We start from the raw sequence: 20,245 nt of genomic DNA, 5'->3' as shown, positions 1-20,245 counted from the left end.
GTAAAGGACAAATGAAGTACAAGTCCTAGAGGGGTAGATTAATAATAAATAGAGCATAAACACAAACTTCTGCTCTGTCCCACATTTTAAAAATTTATGATTTATTTGGTTTTAGCCAAATGAATTTCTCAAGATTAATGCTTCCGAGTCCAGCACTCCCCTATTTCTTAAGTCAGTTCTTTATATGGTTGTCCAAGTGTACAAATGAAATATCCTATTTTTATATTCATAAGTTAAGATATATCCTAAAAGAGAGAGAATAAAAGCTTTATGGGCTTAAGCATTGGAGAAAAAAAATCAAGAGATGGGCCTGATGACATATGCTCATAATCCCAGTACCTGGTGACACATGCTCATAATGACTCCTTGCTGAGGGATTATGGTTTGAAACCAGCCTCAGAAACTTACTGAAGCCCTCTGCAACTTAGTGAGTTCCTGCTTCAAAATAAATAATAAGATAGGAATGGGAGTGTAGCTTAGAGGTAGAATGACCCTGGGTTCAATCCCAGTACCCTGTTCCCAAAATAAAGATAAACAGTACAGAACACCCAAAAGAAAAGCACAGGACACACCAGGCATGGCTGTGCATGCCAGTAATTCTAATACTCGGGAGGCTGAGGGAGTGAGACAGCAGGGGCACAGATGTGAAGCCAGCTTCAGCGATTTAGCCAGAACTTGTTTTAAAATAAAGTAAATAAATAATAAAGGCTGTGGTATAACTTGGAGGCAAAATGCCCCTACATTCAATTCCCAGTATTAAAAAGGGGAGGAGAATAAAACCTTTAGCATCATGGGAGAGGTGTGTCATCTAACCTAACTGTTAATTTTAGAATTTTATATATGAGGCCAAGAACGCTTTGTAATTTCTTAGTAAAGTTTGTAAAGTGAGATTTTCCTTACAGTGTGTTAAAGTGATAGTTTAGGGTCTCAGTGCTCCAGATGTTTGCAGTGTGGTAGCAGCAAGCCCCATTTTCAGCAGATGTGCAAGGTGATTCTCAAGGGTGAGGTCCATGGACTTTGCTTTCTCAACCCCTTCACCTAACTCCTCCAGATGCAAGATAGCTCTGAAGTCTGGGAGGAAGCCAGCTGAGTAAGATCATGTGATGTAGGAAAGTATGCACATGAGTGTTTATCAACTGCCACAGGCCTGGGCAGCAGTATTGCAGAGAAGGACTTCAAATGTGATAGCAGTGTTTCCATTTGGACCTCTGGGGTGGGCCACTTCCATTCCAAATGTGCACTTAGCACGATTCCCCACTCCACCTTTATTTACCACTCTGTATGTATGTGTGCCTTCTAATATTAGGCTCTGTCTTGACACCATGAGCTCGTTTGAAGGAAGGAACTGTTTTACTTTTTTACCTATTCTCCATCTCCTTTCCTTTACTTTAGAACTATTCACATAAAGGTGAAATATAAATTTAAAAAAATAGGGAGAAAACATGTTCTTGGAATTTGTCTCGGAAAGGTCTTGTTATAAAAATATTTTTAACTGAAAATTGAACCTAGCATCATTTTAATTCTAAACTACACCCTGATCTTCTAATTTTTTATTTTGAAACAACATCTTCCTAGGTTGTTGAGAGTCTCTCTATGTTGCTGAGGCTGTCCTTGAACCTGCAATCTTCCTGTCTGGCCCTCCTAAGCCCTGAGATAACTGGTATGCACCTGCATACTCAGTTCAAAAGATCTTAACACAGCCAAGTACCAAATGCCTTATATTGCACTCATTCTGATGATTTTGGAAGATGGTGCCAAAGCAGGAATATGTACTTGAGAAGACAATGAAGAGTGCTGAGATCAACAATCAGGTCTGGAATTTTTTTATAGATGGAATAAATCTTCCAGGTAGGACCAGAGGGCATCTAGTGAGTACTTCTCTCCAAATGTGTACCCTCTGGCATGTTTGTTAAAGCTTAATTTTATTATTTTGAATTAAGGTGATTCCCTTTTTAAAATCCAAATAGTCTTGAGGAGAAGATATTATTTGTATCTCCAGTGATAACAAGATACTTGTTAATCAATAATCTGCTTAATAAATGAATTAGTAAACAAAGAAACATTTTTGAGGGCAATTAAACTTCCCTGCTCTATTAGAGATTGGCAATTAAATCCAATGGGCTGAGCTGGATCCAATGAGCTGACTTGGATGGGTTATTAGTAAAGCTTGAGGGATTGGATGTCTTGGCATGAGATAGTGGAGGAAGGGCTTGGTGGCACGACCTGTGACTTAGAGGAGGAATGTGCCTTTTTCATTACTTTCTCAGATATCAAGAATTCATAATATTCAACTGGGCACACACCTATAATCCCAGTCTTTGGGAGGCTGATACAGGAGGATCACAGGTTTGAGGATAGCCTCGGCAACTTAGAGAAAGCCTGTTTCAAAAATAAATAAGTGCTTGTAACTCCAGTACTTGGGAGGCAGAGACCAGAGGATCCGGTTTCTCGGCCAGCCTCAGCTACTTAGTGGGGCCCTCTGCAACTCAGTGAGACCCTGTTTCAAAAAAAAAAAAATTGGGCTGGGGGTGGAGCTCAAAGGTAGAATGCCCCTGGGTTCAATCCTCATACTGAGAAATAAATAAATAAATATTAAAAATAAAAAGGAAAAGAAAATTCACATCATTCACAATGTTAAGGATATAGATAAATGAATGAAGCCAATTTGGTCTCATCTTATATACACTATCTCTAGCAAAATGTCACCCACCAAAAGGCACTTTATGGTACTATCATAGCTTCAAGAGTCCCAGGTAGGTAAAATTAATGGGTGGAGGATGAATATTATTTTTTTTTAAAAACCTACACAAACAAAGAACTACATCTCTGAATATATGGTGGTCCCTCTTTGATACACCACCTTTTAGAGAATATTATTTTTTGTGTGTGGAGATATTGATAGAAGAACATTTTCCTATTGGAGATTTCGATAGAACACTTCCCTATTGTCTCTAGATAAGAACAGGCCCAAATTGGACTTCTTTTTTAAAGTTTGAAGTCAACAAATACATCTTTTGGTATAGAATGTATAAGAAAAAATGTTTAAGCCAGGGGGGGAAAAGATACTAATAGGGCATTTGAAAAGGGAATGGGATGTCACTAAAAGTTATGACTTGGTAGAGGAAAATTCCATCGCTTCTGATTCTTAGAGTGGGTTCTCCTGCGGCGGTCAACATCTTTGCTGAGTTAGAATGTGTAGGTGGAGTGTTGTTTTTATACATTAATTCCAACCAATCTCAGGATTTGTTTTTACATGTACTTTAAGTAAGTAAAGGGAAAGACATGCATTAATAAATAACTTGAACTTTCTTTTATTCTTGGAGATTTGAGATTTGGGGCAGCTCTAAGGGAAAAAAAAAGCATAAGCCAGTCCAAACTTGGTAGATATCTCTTTTATTTCCTTAAGTAAATTTTCTCAACTGCCAAATAGAAAAAAATTCTAATTTATTAATGCTTGAATGAATAATTCACTCTCAGACACTGAGTGAGCCAAAACAAACAAGTGAGTTTGTGTGTTTAGTTATATGAACTTTTGAGTCTACGGTCTCATAAATCTAATACTTTGTGGAACTTAGAAAACAGTGCTGACCCTCAGGGCTCCACTATTAATTATCTCCCACTGCAGACATCATGTCTTCCCTTTATTGTTTCCTCCTCATTGTACTGTAAATATTTTATATATTTCTTTCTATTATATCTGTGGTGCTCCTCAGAAGCCATCCCACTGAACTTTATTTAGTATGGTTTCAGTAAGTTTTCCCAGAATATCCATCTGTCCTGGTAAAGACGTTAGAGATTATTTTTATTTTCTAATAAATACATGGAAGTTATTAACATATTTGAGTTCACGAATAAAAAGATTAACCTTCGGGAAGGCCAATACATGGTCGAGATTCTCTCAACCTCAAGTTCTACATTCTCTTTGGGGGAGCCTATAAGCCCTGCTTTTTGCCTGGTCTCTAACCTTTGACCCACAGTCATCCAGCAGGCCTGATCATGTTTTTTTTTTTTTTGGTTTTGGCCTTACAGATTTCAGTTTGATGCCCTTCTCTAAATTTGGACATTGTTATATTCTCATCACCTTTGTATTAGTCCACTTTTTATTACTATAAAATATTTGAGGCAGTATCACTTTATAATGAAAAGAAGTCTATTTAGCTCTCGGATTTGGAGGTAGAAAGCACAAACAGCACCGTGCTGGCTCTAGCAAGAGCCCATGGTAGATGGCGGGAGAACTTGCAGGACAGAGAAATCACATCTCAACGAGAAGCCAGAGAGGGTAACAGGGGTCTCACGATCTCTTCCAAAGGCAAATCTTAATTGATCTAAGGACTTCCTGTTAGACTTCCCCTTTTAAAAATTCCACACCATCTATAGACCACCACACCGGGGACCAGACTATCAGCACAGAAATTTTCGAGGGTCTCACTTAAAATCTATCCAAGCCACAGAAATATTTTTTCATGAGGCTTCATAACAATTTGGGATTGTAAATTTCTGTGATTGATAATATGTTTGTCACACATAATCCTGTAAGTTCCATGAGGGAAGGGATTGTACTTCAGTTCCCATGTCTCATCACCCATCCACCAGAAAAAATGACATGAGAGGGTGCTCAGAAAATACTGTTAGGATTATCAGTTAAGGTGAGATTCAAAACCAAGTTCATGTGACTCAGAAATTTTGGATTTATCCACTGTAAGTGTGGTTGTGAATTCCCTTTACCAATTCCTACACATTGTTTTCCAAATTCTAGTGGCTACATGTGTATATATTCTTATATTCTATATCTTATGTTGCATGTCCCATTTTGTTAAGTTAAAACTAGATTGGAAGCTGATCAGGAACAAGTTCTCTTGTTTACTTTTATAATAAGTGGAGCACATAGGCGGCTGGTCCTAAATAAATACTAACTGATAAGGAACTGATCTTAAAGTTTAATCTGTTATAGAAAATACTCTGTTTCACTGAAATCATATTCTTGTCACTATTCTCTGGCAGCCTTGGCCCTTTTGTTGTAAGGACTGACAATCCTAATCAGGAAAGGCTACACCTGGTGTTAGTTTCAGTTTTTCTTCTTGATTTTCAGAGGGTTTGAAATGATCAAGTTTTCAAATTCTTGAGAAGGTGACCTGTATTACATCTGGGGCAAGTTCTGTGTTTTTATCATGTACACAGAAGTCTAAAAACAATATAAAAACTCAAGGCGCTCAGATTGAAAAATGAGCACTTTCCATATTTAAACAAGAGTTACATATTTTTGGAGTTACATACATTCTTCATTCCATTTATAAAACCCAGAACCCACGGCTGGCCACAAAGCAGGACATTTAATACTCTTCTGCCTGTGGATCTTTCTTATTTTTTCTTTCCTGCCTCCACCCATGCCCTTTGCTTTTTGGTTGTTGTCGTCATTGTTATTGTTCTTCATAGTTTCGTGTTAACTTCAGAGCGGCAGACATGTCATTGATCACAGATATATATATATATATATCTTTAAATATATATATATCTTTAAGTATATATATATCTTTAAGTGTATATATCTTTAAGTATATATCTTTAAGTATATATATCTTTAAGTATATATAAATATATATAATATATATACACATACATATTCATACACACACACACACACACACACACACACACACACACACATATATATATATATATATATATATATATATATACACAAGTTAAGAGCAAGAATGCTAAAATAATTTCTTTCTCAGGCCTTAAAGATAGATGAGGGGTCAGGATACTTTACTTCAGAGCCAAGCATACTAAGGCACAGAGAGACATGGCAGTAATTTGAATTGTGAGAGCCAAAAGTGCTTGTTCAGCACTAACAAGAAATAGGAGAACAGGATCAGCATAATCTTATATTCTTACTAAATTAAAAAGGGAGAGAGAATAATGCCAAGGTTATGACATGAACTGACAAGACCAGAAAATAAAAAAAATCTTAGTTTTTCTGATACTTCCTCTGCCATTTGCAGGCATATGAAGGAATAAAAATAAGTCCCATGGCAAGAGTTATGATGAAGTATCTGCCTTTAGCCTGGAATTTCCTGGCATTTTTCAGCTTGTGACACAGACTTGATGTGATTAAACAAGGGCTTTTCTCCAAATTTAAGGATCTATTTTTTTTAACTGAATCTAATACTAACTTGTTTTTAAGTGAGAGCAGATGCCTCTATTCCAAGAGCTGACTACCAGATTCTGAGAAATGCATGAGTGAAGGTCTGTTTTAGTGGAGGCTAAGAAAAGAGTCAGCCATATTTATCTTTCAGAGCTTACATTGTCCCCTAGCTCTTCAGCAGCAGAGTCCAGAGTCTTCCATAGGAAGAAGGTGGAGTGGAGGATGCTTACTTCAGATGGGATTTCCATTGGACTCACTTGGGGCAATCCCCTGAGGAAGCAGAGCCTTAGAACCAAACTCAGCCAGCCACAGCAACTCTCTCTCTAACAGAGGACATGTGTAGCTTAAGTACATGCAAATGGGTGGATGTGACAGCAACTTGAAAAATCTCTAAGGTTCTATCTAGTACCTTACTTCCTGATTACAGTATCCTTGTTACTGTGACCAGGAAGTGACTCTTTAGAGAAGGTAGAGCATAATATTAGGGCCAGCAGGGAGCTTGGAAGTAGCACTGAGCTTTTATAATGCTCAATTTACTACCAACAACAAGACCACATTTTCCTAAAATATTTTTTAATTGAGATTTATACTTGCTTATCTATCAGGTATCAGGCATGTTCCTTGGATTTATTATTTATAAAACATATAATCCACACTTAATCATATGTTTAATAGCATGTATGTTTTTGTGTATGTATTTGTATATTTACTCATTATCTGTGTGAATCTTCTAAAGACTACCCAGTTCATAGTGCAAATTTTTGCTGGATAGTTCACAAATTCTTGACTTCAAGGTTGTAATGCCTGTGGTTAATACATATTAAGGTACAATATATGTTAAGAAAAGCATGAAGGGTTGAAATTCATGTTTCATTAAGATAAACTCTCCTTGCAAATGAGTTTACAACCCCTCATTTTTCCTAATATTTATAAACTTCCCATTCACTAAATAATGTTCAAAACTGCTATCTTGGGAATACCAGGGTGTTTTGAGAACTTAAGCATCAATGATCATATGGTCCTTGACATTCAGAGATCAAACAGAGTACTATTTATGTTGTGTTAAATACTGCTATAGTTGATTTAGGGCTTTTCTTTAGCATTTGATCTCTAAGAGCATGTGAAGGTCTCTAAAATGTGAAACCTAGAAATCCTTGAAAGAATCTCAGTCCAACAACACTGTCACAATCTTTGACTAAATGTTGATGATACTAATAAATCAGTCATGGAGCTGGGAGTGGTGGCGCACGCTTGTAATCCCAGCATTCGGGAGGCTGAGACCTGGAGGATCGCAGTTTGTGGACAGCCTCAGCTACTTAGTGAGGCCCTCTGCAACTCAGTGAGACCTGGTTTCAAAATAAAGAATAAAAAATAGGGCAGGGGGTATAGCTCAGAGGTCAAATGCCCCTGGGTTTCATCCCCAGACCCGCAAAAATAAATAAATAAATAAATAAATAAATAAATAAATAAAAATAAATAAATCAGTCATGGAAAGACAATTACAATTTTCTTTAATAGATTTTCTTTTTTAAATGATGGGCCTTCCAGAGTTTAAATGACGGGTCCAGTGGAGTTATTGACAGTAACCTACAGGGAGCTGAGTGGGAAGGTAGAGATGTCTTACAGAAGAGTAATATAGCAGTGGGGTATCAAAAGGTGATGAGAGAATTAGTTCTTTCCTCTTATGTTCTCAAAGTGCTTTTCCTTGGGGCAGAAAATTTCACTTGCAATACATTCAAGTATTGCTGTAGACTGTCATCTCATTGTTCCATTGGCTCCCCAAAGAAGGGGACACTGTTGTTTATTTCTGTCCCCTTCATAATTACTATTCCAAATATTAAAAGGCTGATTATTGAAATAATTTGATCCTCCTCAGCTCTGAACTATCTTACCAACTATTTGAAGTTTTAGCCTGTGAGTGTAACAATCTCCTCAAAGCTGACATAGCAAAGCAGAACTCTTGCTTTCTACCGCTCCCTCTCCCAAGCACTTCTTCTTTATTTCAATAGTTGGCATAATTGTCCACCAGTTTTTCAGCACCAGACTCCTAAGCTACTCTTGATTCTCGCCATTTATTCTGTCTTCCAGTTCTTTGGCATCACCTTCAAAATCTCTCCTTTACCTCATTGGTTGTTTTATTTCAAGCCAGCCTGACTGTTGTAATGGTGTAGCCCAGCTTCCACACTTGGCCCTGTCCCAATCCAACCTAATAATCATATAGCATCTAAAGTGATCTTTTAATAGTTAAATCTGAGTAAGTCACATCTGTGTTAAATCCTCTAGTGTATTTCTATTGCACTTAAAATGAAATCATCTCAAGGTTACCAGATCCTTCATGCCCTTTGCTTTCTTACTTCTTTGAACTTGTCCAGTATCTCTCTTCCCACTGCTTGACTTGTTCCAACCACATTCACCTCTTCTCTTTGCTCTCCATTTTCAAGTTTCAATAAAGCATTTGACCCTCCTTCAGCAGCAAGTTCTTTGCTCTGTGAACCTCAGGGGCTGACTCCTTCACATAAGCCTGGTGTCAGTCTAAGTATGTATTTCCAGGTAAGATCTTATTGGATCACTATGCCTAAATTATCACCCACACAACAACTCTTATTGCTAGTACATATTTTTTTTATTTTATTTGGAACACTTGTTATTATTAAACATAATTGCTTATTCAATTGTACTTGGCTTATTTATTATGTCTTTTCTGGCTCGTTACCTACTGTGTGCTATAATTGGAAGGTTTGTGCAAATAGGAACCTTCTCCATTGTGTTCTTAATTGCAGTCTAGTTCACCCACTGCCAGACACTAGAGAACAGGGGATGTGGCCAATGTGAGGATGCGGAGAGATCTGAGTGCTACATTCTCATTAGACTTTCCTAGGTGTGATATCCAAGTAAGTAATATTAGAAGTGACACATTATAAGTAGAAAACAAGGCAAAAAGTTTAAGGTCAAAATTCAGAGTTTAATGTTCTGTTTCTTGGCACACAATCTATATTGATCCAGCCCAAACTGAGAGTGTCTTGTTAGGCTGACATTCTTCCAGAGGTTTTGAAATGGCCTTGGTGCATTTAGAAGAGGTTCTTGGCTTTGCACATGCATGTGATGTGCACAGCACATAAGTTTTCTGTAGTAGCCAGCATTTTTCACAGATATAATCTACAGCCTTGGCCATATAACTTAGAGGAAGAAAGATTTATTAGCTCACAGTTTCAGGTTTCAGTCCATGGGAAGCTGGGGGCCATGGATTTTAGGTCATGGAGGCAGGAAGAGGAGAAAAAGAAGAGCACATGGGCTCTGCCCCTCACATCACGGAGGCCTGAAGCAAGAAAGAGAGAGAGAGAGAGAGAGAGAGAGAGAGAGAGAGGAGAGAGGAGAGAGGAGAGAGGAGAGAGGAGAGAGGAGAGAAGAGAGAAGAGAGGAGAGAGAAGAGAGAAGAGCGAAAGCGAGAAGAGAGAGGAGAAGGAACCAGGTGTAATCCCTAAGTCCCCAGCCCAGGGACCCACCTTTCCAGCCACACCCTATCAGCTCAGGCCACCACCCAGATAAATCCATTCCAATGGACTTAACCACTGCTGAGATTACAACTCTCATGACTTAACTGTATCAACCATGAATATTAATAAATGATCTTTTTAGGGGACATTCTATATCTAGCTATAACATCCCCACCCCTGGCCCCTGTAGAGCTCATGACCAGTTCAGAATGCAAAATGCACGTATTCTTCTCCAAGAGTTCTCACTGTCTTAATTGTTTCAGGATCACTCAAAAGTCCCAAAGTCTAAAGTCTCCCATAAGATTTAAAGTGAACTCTTGTAAGCCCCTGTAAAGAAAATGAAGATCAAGTATGCACGTATGTCATTGTCACTATGATTTACGTTATGATATTAGACTATAATACACAAATAAAACAAAAAAAAGAAAAAGAAAAAATGAAGATCAAAATAAAAACCAAGTTACATGTATCCAATATAAAATGGCAAAGAATAAATATTTGCATTCCCAACACACACACCCAGCCCACAGTGGACATACAGATGTTTGTGTAGGTGCATGCGCCTTGCAGTACACCAAGACTATGATCTTGATGAACTTGAAAATAACTGGCAAGGCACGGCATATACACAAAGAAAATATAATAAGATTTTAAGAAAAAGATTTAGGAAATATCACCAAGGTATGCAAAAGGGTACAGTAAGAAACAAGAATGCTGGTGATTTCAGAAGCAGAAGGCGATAACTATGAGTAAAACTGCTTTGAGAACCTTCACATTTTCTCAAGATGTATGTAAAACATGGGATTGTAGTGAGGCTAGAACAAAATAGCTTTCTCAATAAATTTAAATAAGACATTCATAAATCCTTTCTTGAAAAGTACTCTGAGAACCAAAGTTGATTTGTGTTCAGTTAAGCAACGGTAACATACCTAACATATCCCATATATTTTTAAATAATGGGTTAAGGATGCAATGTTCTCACACTATTGGATGTTAAGATTTTATTAAGAAAAAAATTATATCTAGCCCTACATGCAGATTCACCCTTACCTCTTTATAACTCAGAGTTGATTTCCCCAGATACAGATTATTTAATTTTTCTCTTTTCACATAGGTTGCCTTCTTTTTAGTAATTCAAAGGTAAGTTTTTATTTAAAATTCTGATTATTTTATTCTATGGATTTAGCAGCTTTAATGAAAATCTTATCTATTTAAAACCAGTGGTTTAAGTGAAATTTTAAGATTATTTGGTGATTTTCATTATCTGTGTTTTCAGGATCTCCTGGAATCACCCACCATTGAGAGTTGGGTCCTGACTTACTGTGGTTCATCAAGTGGGATCTTTCTCCATAGCTCTTCAGTAAGATGTCTGTCCCTTCTCAGAGCTTCTTCCAAAACTGAACGGATGCCTTCAATTCTATATATTGCCAGCTATGTAGAGCACCTTCATGTGACACTCTCTGGACTCTATTGCTTTAAACTAACACAGTTTCTAAAAGAGGAATCTGATGATTTGAGAAAATGTGAAGTATGTGCAGAGAATGAGTCGGTCAATCTACGCTTTCCAGTGAAAAGACAGTGAAAACCTACTCTTTGATTGTTGAGATGTTTCAATTTTCATTAGTTTATAGTTCTCTAAAGAAATTTTTACCACTGATTAGTAGGATGAGAATTTCTAGGGTTGTCCCTATATAAGACATTTGCTGGTTGAGAAGCTGTAATAGTTGGATTCTTTATCACAAAGGTTTCCCTAGGTAGCTGAATGTTTTATTACCTTTTCTCAGTCTAGTTAACAAGGGAGAATATTCCACTGAGAAACAGAAAAATGAATATTTGACTTACATTGTAGCAATCTAAAAAGTGTTTCTGGAAATGCCATGAGCATTTTATGGATTGTGAACTCTTTCAATTTTTTATTTAAAATTTATATCAGAACCACAAAAGTTTTGAGGACCTTCAGAAAAAAATCTTATTTCCTCAAAATTTATGTCTGAAGCTGATTATCCTCATGAAACTCCTCTTTATGCAGGGAGAAAAATTTATAAAATTTCTATGGGTTTACAGTTGAATCAAATCATTTATATCTTAAATCATCTTTATTTTACCTGGCAGTTCCATCCTGATTTGAAAATTTCTTTTATGATCCCCCAATTATAAAGTACTAAGTGTATAAAGGGACAATGGGGGTTTATACAGTGTCTATGCCAGTGTTTGGCATGTTGTATTGATTGATTCTCTAAGACTAAGGGAAGGACAAGTGCTCGAGGCCCCTGCTGGGTGCATAATCCTAATATGCTGAGGGGTGGCATTTTAAGATGGTCATTAAGATGTATCCTATTAACTTTTGGACAACACAAGGCAATTTTCTAGTTTCCAACACTGTTCATTCCATTCCACATAATATATTTCAGTATATTTATTTAATCTGTATTTATTATCACTTCCTGGAAATAGCAAGAACACTTTTTCATCTTTATGGGAGTTTTTTTTCCCTTTCATATGGTCTTTCATGTACAAAGTGTGGCTTGAAAATAAAATATAAGATTTGTACAACAAAAACATTTACTTTAAAGTGAAGTTTAAGAAAAAACATTGGTAAACCATTGTAGGATTTTCTTTCTATTTTAATATGAACTGTGACTACCAATACACACAGGTATGTATAGGAATTTTTCTGTATACATACCCACATATATACATATATGTTTTTTTCTTTTCTTGTGCTATAATGATGAAAATAAGGCAGACTACGGCTTAGTCTGTAGAAACAAATGTTTGTTAGTTTAAAAATTTGCTTGAGCCGGGCGTGGTGGCATATGCTTGTAATTCCGCGCTTGGGAGGCTGAGACAGGAGGATCATACAGGCTCGAAGCCAGCCTCAGCTACTTAGTGAGGCTCTCAGAAACTTAGTGAGACCCTGTTTCCAAATAAAATATAAAATATGTCTGGGAGGATAGCCCAGAGGTAGAAAGCCCCTGAATTCCACCCCCAGTACCACACACACACAAAAAAAATTGCTTTCTAATATTAACTTGTCATATATTAAACTAAAATGAAAGACCATTATTTTTTTCATATAAATTAACATCATGAAGATACTGGAAGGTGAATAAAAATTTATGTAAACAATCATAATCTGGCTATATTTTAAGACCCTTTTGGTTCAGAGATACCTTTGTAGCGACAGATGGCTGTTTGAATGATGATGAGGCATTGTTTCTATTATTTCCATAATGCAAGAGTTTTAGTCTTCAGTTTTTTTTTTTTTTTGAGGGGGGCATAATTGCTTTAATTTTGAATGAACAAAAATTGATTTATACTTTACAATTTTTTATTCCTACTATTTCTCATAGGTATTAGAAAGCACTAACAATCTATAAAGTACACATAATTTCTAGCTCTGAGGTGAAGAAACTAGGACTGAGAGAACAAAGTAGATGTTTACGGCCACAAATCATCAAGACAGCTTAGGTTTACATGTAGCTCTTCCCAATTCTAAAGCCTCTGTTCTCTAGTGAGATACTACCAGTGGCCCCAGAACTTCTGCTTTCCTCCATAATTCTCTTTGCTTTAAATATTTAACCATTCTTTAACATCTCTCTGAATGCACTGAGACTTTCTAAGTCCCAATTGAGAGTGGAGTTCGGATTTGAGGATCATCCTGATAAAAGGCAGGTCTACCTCTGGCAGAATCTTCTACCTGGAACAGAGTCTAGTGCTCCAAACATTTCCAGTGAGTTGTGGTTAAGAAAAACACCAGGTTTGGGCCCTCAAGTGGAGCAGCAAGGGGATGAATACTCTGGGTAGCCATCTGTGACCCAAGGAATCTGGGAAACGTTAGCTTTAAACACTGCATTTTTAACTCTATCTGGGCCAGGATAGTACAGGTAGGCCTAAAGGACATAGAGACATTGATTGGTTTATCTGATAAAGTGGAGGAGCTGGTGGACTCAAGTTGAATTCCATATGAATTTATTTGGCTTAAGGGGTGGATAGAGATATCACCATTAGAGACTTGGTGTGGTAGCATTTTACCCTAACTTCCCTGCTGTACAAAGGCATGGACTGAGGCATTGGAGTAAAACTGAAGGATGCTGAAGGAAACATGAGAGGGATAGGTAAAGGAATTTTCAGTGACTTAATGGTATGAGGTGGATAATCTTTTCCTCTCTGTGGGGCTACAACATGCTTAGGTTGGCAGTATTGACTACGTACATTGGGGCCCATTCCAGGGAGCTCTGAAGGCCCTGTAAGCAATAATGGTTGAGCATCATGTTGGTCAAGGATGTATGAGCATGGCATTTTGTCTATGTTCAGTTCCTACTCCTCCTCATCTCGCACACTGCTCTGTAAAAGCTCCCATGGTAATCATGCCAATGTTGGATAGTGATGGCCTAGAAAAGCATGTTAGGGTTAGGAATGCTCATCTAGAATTAAAATACCACCAAGCAGAAAGTGCAAAGAAAGGAATAAAGCTCACAGGCCAATCTCCACTATTATTATGTCTTCCAAAGCAAAGAAATGGAACCTGATTCTGGTAACTCAGGTTTCTGTCCAGTTTCTTACTGGTCAAATAAAAAACTCAGGGTAAGGCCAGGTGTGGTGGTGCATGCATGTAATCCCTGTGCTTGGGAGGCAGAGACAGGAGGATTGTGCATGTTCAAACCCAGCTGTGCTGGTTTAAGAGACCCTGTTTCCAAATTTTAAAAAGTATAAAAATAGGTCTGGGAGTGTAGCCTGGAGGTAGAAGGGCTTCCAGGAACCCCGGTACCACACACACAAAAAAACCCTCAAGGTATAATAAATGTTTAAATTAAAGTAAAATCCAAACTGTGACTGTATATGTATATACAGAGATGTACATCTCTCTTTCTCTGTCTGTCTGTCTTTCTCCGTCTCTGTCTCTCTGTCTCTCTGTCTCTCTGTCTCTCTCTCTCTCTCTGTCTCTGTCTCTCTCTCTCTCTCTCTCTCTCACACACACACACACACACACACACACACACACACACACACACACACGGACCTCCTTTGACTCCTATGCAGTTAACCTTCTAAAAACAAAACTTTTGCCAGATGTGGTGGTCCACGCTTGTAATCCCAGCATTTGGGAGGCTGAGACCAGAGGATCGCGGTTCGCAGACAGCCTCAACTACTTAGGCCCTTTGCAACTCAGTGAGACCCTGTTTCAAAATAAAGAACACAAAATAGGGTAGCGGGTGTAGCTCAGAGGTTGAATGCCCCTGGGTTCCATCCCCAGACCTGCAAAAAACAAAAACAAAAACAACTTTTGTGTTTAAAAAAATTACTGGTTATATAATTAGGAATTTTATTAAGAATTCAAGTAAACCAAGGACTTGTAGGTTATTTCTACATTGTAGAGAAATGATCTATCTTTATGGCAATGGATTAATACTGGTGACATAGAACGATCACAAGTCCTTGGACTTACAGTTCTGTGTTCCAAGTATTACTCAGTTTCTCCCTTTTTCTCTTTTTTCTGCACTCCCTTCAGAGAAGAGTTTCAACCTCTTATTTTGTCTTTTTAAGAAACTCAGACCATCCATCTTGCCTACTTTCTGTTTTGTGCCTTAAGAATCTAAGACTTATGATTGTTCCAGAATATGTTAGTAAGGAAAGCACTGCTGAGTCTGCAGTTCTTACTTTTGATTGGCTTTTTTACATTTGAAATTCTACCTTTGCAATGTTGTGCAGGAGAACCTATTTTCTTTTTTAACAATTAGTTGGGGACCTTAAATATTTAATAGTGTATAGCTCCAGTCAACTCATTAGAAATTCTATTGATTGCTTGAGAAGCTTATCCAGTTTATGCGATCTCTGTTGACTCACTGTCAATACACCATAAAAGCTGGAACAGGACAGAGCTTGTGTGTGCATATAAAGCCATCTCACGTGTCTCCCTTCTACATTCCAGAGTGTATATGGAATCTACAGTCACATATTTAACACAGTTCCTCTAAACTGGACTAAACAGAAGGGTGTATATTTAGAATTCGTGAGACCATGCTTCAGAAATATGGGTGAGAAACCTCTGGCTAGACAATGGCAAATGGTTATAAGTTAAAAACTACAGGGCCACTTATTTTCAAGGATGCTTTATATTGAAAGAAGAATTCAGGTCTTTATTTCCTGGCAAGGCCAAAGGCTTACCCCAACATTTACCAAAATGTGTTCTGAGAGATATTGATTCTGCTGGATGAAACCTAGAATCAAAATTTCATGGCCAAATCAATTTGGGAAGCTCTGTTTCACAGAGCCAACCACGTTTCAGCACTGCTGGAATTCTCAAGACTGTAATAAGCTAATAATTCTGTGAATTCTTCAGTGAGAAACAACACACACACACACACACACACACACACACATACACAAACACACACACATACACACACACTTTTTCCTATAGGGGTCGTTTTTAGGGTTAGTGAAGCCACTTTGAAAAAATGTGGGCTAGTTCATTGAAAATCCACTGATAAAAAGTGACTCATACAGGTAGATTATAGGATCAGGACAACTAGCAGAAGAGCCAAATTTCTACACTGATATCACTGGTATAATAGACACCAACAGGACTCTTCATAGCTAAGTCTAGAAGACGTTTAGGCCTAAGTTAAATGATTAAAAAATTATCTAGCATAAATGATTCTAAAATATAGACTACAGCTTTTGTATTCATATGAATATTGATCTTTTGAACTAAAACCTTTCTAACTGGACTAAAGAACTTACAGTGAGTTCTTTAGCCCAGTTAGGTTTTAGTTCTTTAGGTGATTTAGGCACCATTGAGGATAGCTGAGGAGGTTTTCAGACAGTGATATCAGAAATGGAATGATGTTAAATAGAGGATTTAGAAATTTTCTTTTTATATAGAAGTCAGTCCTCAGCTGGAAAACCCCTAATGTGTCCAACTCTGTGCTAGTGCCTACAGATTTGGGGCCGAGATGTGGAATTTCTATGTTCCAGTTGGTACCTGGCCAGAAAATCTTTACCACAGGTGCTGTTTGCCAGGCTAGGATCAAGATTCACCTGCTGGGAAATTTCCAAGCATAATTTCAGGCAACAAAGAAGAACTTGATGGTGTGGGAGGACAAATGAAGTGGAAGCTTATTTTAAAAATCTAATATTTAAGAAATTTCAGTACAAAAAATTGATGAATAGGGGACATTTTGAAAATGAGGCAGAGGGACTCTTTAGAAGAGCTATCATTTCACGGGCATCTTCTTCCTGCAACTTTAAGAGGCATAAACACAGCTGAGTTTAGAGAAAGTGTGATAATTGAAGCTGGAACTGTTTGTAGAGTTTGGCAGCCCTCCTTCTGGGCCCGTCAGCAGAAACTTCAGGGAAATACAATATTTCCCCATTCGACCATTTTATAAAGGCCCTGGGTGCCCAGCCAGAAATTCCCTGGAGGAAAACCCAGGAAAATTACCTATGTCATCAACCTCTCTAGTTTCTCCTAGTTTTCTGTTTTTCCCCCTTGCAGATCATAAAATATAATGAAAAAACAAGATGGATTGTAGTAAGGCATGATCCAGGTAGACAACTAGTTCCTATAATTTAAGACCTTAAAACTTTCTTAAACTAGGCCTTTCACTTTATTTTGTGAAAAATTAAGGCAATATAAGATTTAGACTTTACAAAAGGTTTTCAATCAGCTCAAATTGTCACCATTTTCAAAAATAATCCAAGAATGACACTTTCAATATTGTCATTCTTAAAACCAGTAACACTTTATCTTACTTTTACCAGAAGTTTTGTAGTAAAAAATTGCAAGTACATTTTAATTTTTAATCACACAAGGAAGAATATTTTGGCTATGAGGTAATATTTTATTTCTAAATTTTTTAAACACTGGCTAAAGGAAGAACAAACACAAGGAAATATCTTCAAGTATTGAAACTAATTATGATATACTACGGTGAAAGATTAGAATTATGTTTAATATCCTCAAAATAAATTGCAATAATCCTTTAATACTTATGCTTATATTTTCCATTGATCTTTATAAATGTAAGGACTCAAAAATGTTGACATTTAAGGATAAATAGTGCAAATACTTTGGATTTCTACACATTTCACAGTTTATGCTATGAAGTATATTTTATACTATGAAAATAATGCTCAAATCTGATTTTGGTGAAAGAAAAATGCCCAAATTTGATTTTGATGAGTGGTCAAATTTGAAGAGTGGACAATTTAATTAATGTAAACTGACATCAACAGCATGAACATATTTTATAATTTTTTCATCAATAATTAAGCCATAAACTAGGCTTGGATAAGTGTGCTGGAGACAGAGAAAGACACAGAGTAGACTTGATCCTTCAAGGACTTTGTGGCTTAGTTTAAAGAAACAGTCCATGGGCAATCAAGTAATGAGCAAAAAGAATAAATGTAAAAAGCCAGATAAGAATAAAGACACAATTTGTTAAGACAGTTCAGAAGAAAGAGAAGGAGGACTTCACAATGGTGGCGGGTTTACACCTGTTATTAAAAGTTGAAGAAGATTGCATTAGTTGGACAGGATGCCTCCACCTCACTGCCTATGAAGAGTGAGAGTGGTACAAAAGAGGTCACAGGATGTGATAGCTTAGTTCTCAGGCTACTGGATAATAAAATTTGGAGCCAGGACTTTCTATGGCTCAAAGAATGGATGATGATAGAGATGAAAAGAAAAAATGAGGCTGGATTATGGAGGTTCTTGTATGTCAGACCAAATCCAAACTTCCATGGCATAAGATTTGAGACAGAGGGGTATGATGACCTCAGCTACTTTTGGGAAGAGTGAGGCTCTGTGGGAGAGGAAGGCAGGGGCAACCAATAGAAATAGTATTAGCAGAGGATCCCTGGTCCCTTGAGTGAGGAAGGGATAAGGCAGAACGGGAGAAAAACCAGCCCGAGGTGGCTGGAGGTGGGAGAGGATCTCTGATGACTTCCGAGAGTGCCTTGGGGCTAGCTCACTTTAATGTGTGTGAGCCTTTCAGTTTCTCAGAAGTTACAATTTCAGTACAACTTAGTCACGAGTTGGTACATTTACTGGATCTTAAGGCTAGAAGTGAGATTCAAGTGACTTTTGAACAGGTCCCCTGATTTTAGTGAAGTTTGTTTCTCTTTACTTTATAGACGTGGAGCTTAGATACCTGGAGACTGAGCTGGAATGACATTTGCAGCAGCACAGCCAGGGCAGGGCAGGAACAAGAGAGGCCAGTTCTCCAGGCTCTTGAAGCAAGACTGGCCATATCACCTTTTCCAACAGGAATTATTACAGACATGAGAAAATGTTTATATTGTATTAAAAATGTGTGAATTTCAGTGTCTGGGATTTGTTCACAATAACTTTTAAAACAAAATTAAAATCATGGCATGCTCAGCTGCGTATTTCCATCCTAATGCAATGCTTTTGCATACCAAAAGGACCGGAGCAGTTTTCTATTTCAAACATTTATAGCAGTTTCATAAAAACTTAGGTTAGTGATTTTGCATATACATATATGCACATTTATTCTTTGTATATATATATGTACATATGTGTATCTATATATATTATATGTATATCTATATGAATGAAAACAATCTTATTTAAGAAATGAATGTGTGAAATAACTGTTGAATTTTTCCAAAGGTACTTTGCAGTACTTTTATATTATTACAAGCTCAATATCCTGTTTTAACAACTCTTTTAACTAGTCACATTTTAGTTTTATGGGGGAGCAATGAATGTAAAAGGCACATAAAAGCCACAGCCAAATGCTTGACTTTTGACCCTTAATCATTTCATGGACTCTGCTTTAGTAACAAACCACCTATTCTCTTATACACACACACACACACACACACACACACACACACACACACACACTACGTGTGGATGTACACACACTGTCAACCTGCTTCTTAATTTACCCCAAATCATGATATTGGTTAAAAAATTCTCCCCTCTTCAACCCTGTTGCCTTTTGTGTTCCCCATAACTTTTTGCATTTGTAACCATTTTTATTAATTTCTGAAGTTTGATCCTACCAATTCCCATTTCTTTTGTGATTACAAAATAGATTAGAGCCTAAAGAAAAGTGTTAACTGTGATTTCCTAAACTATCAAGATCAAGAATGAACTAAAAAGTTTGTTTTGAAATTTTTATACTTTTTTTTTGTCTGTATTGAACTTAATGGTCACAGATAATATAGTTCTTAAATTATATCAATATATAATTATCTGACTTACACACATACACATATTGTAGAAAATATAGAATTAGTAATCAGCAGAAAAAAACTGCCAAAGAGGTCCATTCACCAGTCATTTACAGAAATGAAGGTTGGAGGTCCTGGTATTATCACTTGACTAAGGACGGTAAAACTAGAATAAAACTAGAAAGGCCAGATGCTCAGCCCTACTTAACTTGCATCTATGCCCTCAACTATGACACTGTAGTCAGATACAGAACACTGTGCCTTAAACAAATAAAGATTGAGCCAGAAAGTTACAGGGATCATGGGCAACTTGGAAATAGATCTATCCTTGAAGCAGCTCTCTTGATTGCTGTCCCTATTTAAAACACTTGCAATGGTGTGTGGCCCCGGGAAC

The sequence above is a fragment of the Muscardinus avellanarius genome (assembly GCF_963383645.1).
Source record: "Muscardinus avellanarius genome assembly, chromosome: 8".
Classification (NCBI taxonomy): Eukaryota; Metazoa; Chordata; class Mammalia; order Rodentia; family Gliridae; genus Muscardinus; species Muscardinus avellanarius.
The sequence above is the reverse complement of the archived record's forward strand: the minus strand, read 5'-3'. Positions refer to the sequence as shown.